General features: G+C 32.1%; 1 protein-coding gene across 1 annotated transcript in view; it reads right to left on the minus strand.

Moving 5' to 3' along the window:
• LOC106460971 overlaps positions 1 to 5108 on the minus strand; it is a 12030-nt gene that overhangs the window by 5183 nt on the left and 1739 nt on the right. The gene's annotated exons all lie outside the window — the stretch shown is intronic.

The following is a 5108-nucleotide window of genomic DNA, read 5'->3' on the forward strand; positions in this document are numbered from 1 at the left end:
GGTGGGACATCAAAGGAGTAATCCATTTCGAACTCCTCAATCCACAGCGAACTGTCAATGCAGAGATCTATAGTCGGCAACTGGAACGTTTAAGTCAAGTCCTTCATTAAAAACGCCCTTCACTCGTCAATCGGAAAAGTATTCTTCTCCACGACAATGCACGTTCACTTGTGGCATGTTTGACGCAACACAAGATTATGGAGTTAGGTTGGGAAATTCTCCCCACACACCATATTCTCCAATATGGCACCATAAGATTACCATCTTTTTCGTTCGCTGCAACACCATCTTAATGGGAAGATTTATGCAAATGTGGAAGGTGCTAAAGAGAACATCGACATGTTTTTTGCTTCAAAGCCAAATGATTTCTTTAATCAGGGCATTAACAACCTGAGTGTAAGATGAAAAAGCATCATCCATAGGAATTGAGACTATTTCAGTTAACGAATGTTTTGTTTTGATATATAAGTTGTTCGTTTTTTTTCATCTAAAAAAGGCGACATTAATTTCTTGACGATCTAATATGTGTGTATGAAACCTGTTAAAATGTTTTTTTTTTCACTTATAGTGTGCAAATGTTAACTAGATGTTCCAGTTTTTTGCTGGATGAAACATACTGTTATTTAGTGATTTTTGACTGGAGTCTTCTATAATTTATATATATATGACACAGATTTGTCATATATATATATATATATATATATATATAAAACGCAATAGTTTACTGGAAATATTCTACTCTTATCTGCTCAGTATTTCCTTATTTAACAAAAATAAACAAAGCTCGACTTATTTAAGTCTATAAAAATTATAAATGAAAGCAAAGAACGACATATTATAATATTTCAACCACTTTACATCTACTATATCCAACACCGACAAGGCTTACTGCCAAACACCAAGACTCATTACAATGGCTTGTATGTGATTGACATACAGTGGTCTAGGCGCTTTTTATAACAGCTGTTTCCATAAACAATGACTGTTATGGTGTGAACTAGACTAAGTAAGTGAATTGTAATTATTAATAATTTTATTTAAGATAAGTATTAATAAATAGCATAATATTATTTACTTGTTTTATTTGATTTATAACACCTATTATTTATCATATTATTTGTATTAATGATGAACAGTAGAACGACGGGAGCAAAAACGAACATTTGACACGTGTGTGTACAGTAACAAACATTTAATTATTGAACGTTTCGGAATATACACATTTCATCTTCGGCAAGCTATATTGAACATGATAAATTATTAGGTATAAATTTATAAAGTTTAGATATGTCATAAAAATTAATTAAAATACAGAATAAAAGGTTGAAGTAAATTATAAGACAAACAAATAAACAATAGGATAATGTAACAACTGTAACAATATTATACAAGTGTTCAGAACAGACTTAACTCTAGTGAAGTTGGGTTATTATTTCAAGTTGGGAGTTCATTTATAATAGATAAACTTTCTTTAATTAAATTGAAGTTCAAACATTTTATAAAGAATAATTAAAGTACAGAATAAAAGGATGAACTAAATTTAAATCTACACAAATAAAGAATAGGATAATGCAACAATATTATACAAGTGTTCAGAACAGACTTAGCTCTAGTGAAGCTGTGTTATTATTTAAAGTTGGAAGTTCATTTATAATAAATAAATTTTCTTTAATTAAAAGTTCAATATTAGATGAGATGACTTTGAAATTCATAATCAAGATGGGGTGTTTGTTGTTTTCACTATGTGTGTTAATTGTGTATTCTGATGGATCTGAACTTTTCCCCAACACAAATGTAACGTACACACGCTTTAATCGCCAACAGTTCCAAGAATTACTTAACCTTGCCCTCAAGTATAATAACTTTGTCTTCAACGGTCAGCTATATGACCAAATAAATGTTGGCGTGGCAATGGGGTCACCTTTAGGGCCGTCTCTCGTTAACATATTCTTTTGTTACTATGAGTGTTTTTGGTTAGACACCTGTCCCGCTGAATACAAACCGGCTCTATATATATACAAGGTATTTTGATGATACAATTTTACTCTTTCAAAGCTCTTAATCACATCAAACAATTCTTGGATTATTTACATTCGAAGCATCCTAACATTAATTTTATTTGTGAAACTGGAAAAATAATCGGTAAATTGCCTTTTCTTTATATCCAAATCAGCAGATTATATAACCATTTCACAACATCTGTTCATCGTAAAAAATATACAGTCTTACATACTTGATTCGACAGTTTTATTTTGGAATCCTTTAACGTAACCTTATACTCAATAGAGCATATAACCTGTGTTCTAACTATCTCTCTTTTCATACCGAAATCACCACCTTACAGAACATTCTAATAAACAACGGCTATCCCTTGCATTTTATTCAAGCCCTAACACTGAAGTTCCTTTCTCACAAATTTGAAACCATACACTGTTAACAAATACCCGTTAAGATTCATCATTCCCTTTCTAGGTAAACAAAGTTTCATAATGAAGTCAGAAATGTTAAGAATTATTAAAACGTTTTATCCCCAAGTTCAACTACAAATGATATTTAACTCACCTTTCAAAATACAAAATGTATTCAGATCTAAAGACCTATTACCTACCTCTAAAAGTTCAAGGATAATACATAAATACACATGTGGTGGCTGTAATGCCACTTACATTGGCTAAACTATATGCCAATTACACCTGCGAGTCTGCGAACATATGAGAGTATCAAGCAGAACTGGTAAAAAACAACTATCAAATCCATCAAAGTCAACTATTCGCACACATAGCGAAAACAACAACCACCCCATCTTGATTACGAATTTCAAAGTCATATCATCTGGATCATCCACCATTGAACTTTTAATTAAAGAAAGTTTATTTATCATAAATGAACTCCCAACTTTAAATAACAACACAACTTCACTAGAGTTAAGTCTGTTCTGAACACTTGTATAATATTGTTACAATTGTTGCATTATCCTATTCTTTATTTGTGTATATTTAAATTTAGTTCATCCTTTTATTCTGTACTTTAATTATTCTTTATAAAATGTTTGAACTTCATAAATTTTTGTTCCTAACATTTTACCCAGTTCAATATAGCTTGCTGAAGATGGAATATGTATATTCCGAAACGTTCAATAATTAAATGTTTGTTACTGTACACACACGTATCAAATGTTCGTTGTTGCTCACGTCGTTTCGTTATTTATCATTAAACTTCGATCCCGTCGAATGAATCTGTTGCTAGTCTATTTGTATTAATTCAGATATCAGTCACAAGAAATGGGGAACTAGCAAGCTAGTATTTTTGTTTCCGGAGTGGGTCAGTGATACATAAAGGTCAAAATGGCAACACTTATTCAAAAAGAATAGTCAACGACTATTTATAACGATATGCTATCGTGTACAACATATTACTGATATTTAAAAACAGATGTAAGGAACTTATACCACATGTTTTTTCACACACCAAACTAAGAAAGTATAGTGGTTTTACACACCAATCTGAGACAGCACAGTGATTTTACACACCAAACTGAGACGCTAGTGATTTTACACACCAAACTGAGACGCTAATGATTTCACACACAAAACCGAAATACTAGAGTGATTTCACACCCCAAATTAAGACACTAGAAGGGTTAAACACAGCTGATTAGAATACTACGATGATTTTAAAGGAACTTATACCACATGTTTTTCACACACCAAACTGAGACGCTAATGATTTCACACACAAAACCGAAATACTAGAGTGATTTCACACCCCAAATTAAGACACTAGAAGGGTTAAACACAGCTGATTAGAATACTACGAGGATTTTAAAGGGAAAATGTTTGCATTTCTATCAAACCAGTGTTGTTGTTTTTTTCTTTTAAATAACTTTATGTGAGAATTGGGTTTATTCTGGGATACTTGTTATTGTGAGTATTGCTACATATGATAGTTTTCTTGTTATTGTTTCATCGATAAGATAATTTAGGTTAAATGAACGGAACTTTTTTTCTTATTTAGATATTCCAGTTTCTAAGTGTAACGAACTCTGTGAAATCGGATGAATTAGGTTAAATCTTGTGCTTGAATAATCAAGTTTCAAGTTACCTCACTTTGTTTCAAACAATCCCATTCATAACCAGCTTTAAAACATGATTTTTTTTGTATACATATCACTCTCTACTAATCATGCCAAAACTGAAACGGAATTCAGGCTGAACCTCAAACAAACTTGGCAGCATGAAAGATACCCTAGTTTTCTCGTTTGTTTCAGAACATTTGCACAAAACTACACAATGGGCTAGCTTCGCATAGCCGCCCCTAATTTTAAACTAATAGAGTAGATTACAGAAGGAATGCAACTAGATAAACAGCACCCACCGCCAACTCTTGGACTACTCATATTTGAAACAATAGTTGGATTTGACCGTCACATTTATAGCGCACCCACTGTCCCATGTAACGAATTTATTATTACATATATTTATTTTAATACCAACGTTTGTTTGGATTAAATTTATATTTAAAAACATACATGGCTTATACTGTTAAATATATATTGCGAAACTCCGTCTATTCTCCAAAGTTGTAAAAGATTCTCGAGAGTAAGAATCAACAATATGTGTACGTAAATGCTGCTGTTAGTGTCAGTATTTTTACGTAAAACTTAAATTTCTAGAAAACCTCCTCACGCCTATCAATATAACCAACGCGACTCGCCAAAAGTAGTATCTATTATTTGCTTGCTATAGTCAGTGTGCTATAAACTTCGGAAGCTATAACTGTGATTGTTATAACGCTTATCAATCAGAAAACTTCAGATATTTGTCCAGGAGCATTTACAAAGTTCGGACATTACAAATCATTTAACGTCAGTGGATTCTCATCGGACATTGGTATTTTTACGAAAACATTACAAAACGTCACGGTGAAAAACCTGGTGTATGTGGCTTATAAATAACGAAGGACAAAGCTAGCTAGCTTCACGTTAAGTGCATTAAACTTACGTCAACTTGTAATCAACTCGCTCATCGTGAACCCTCGATAAGATATTAAGGAAATTCCAAACTAGAAAGAAGACTTTATATTGTTTGTATGTTTGTGAAACTTTTGTT

Source organism: Limulus polyphemus, unplaced genomic scaffold (genome assembly GCF_000517525.1).
Source record: "Limulus polyphemus unplaced genomic scaffold, Limulus_polyphemus-2.1.2 Scaffold872, whole genome shotgun sequence".
In the NCBI taxonomy this organism is placed as follows: domain Eukaryota; kingdom Metazoa; phylum Arthropoda; class Merostomata; order Xiphosura; family Limulidae; genus Limulus; species Limulus polyphemus.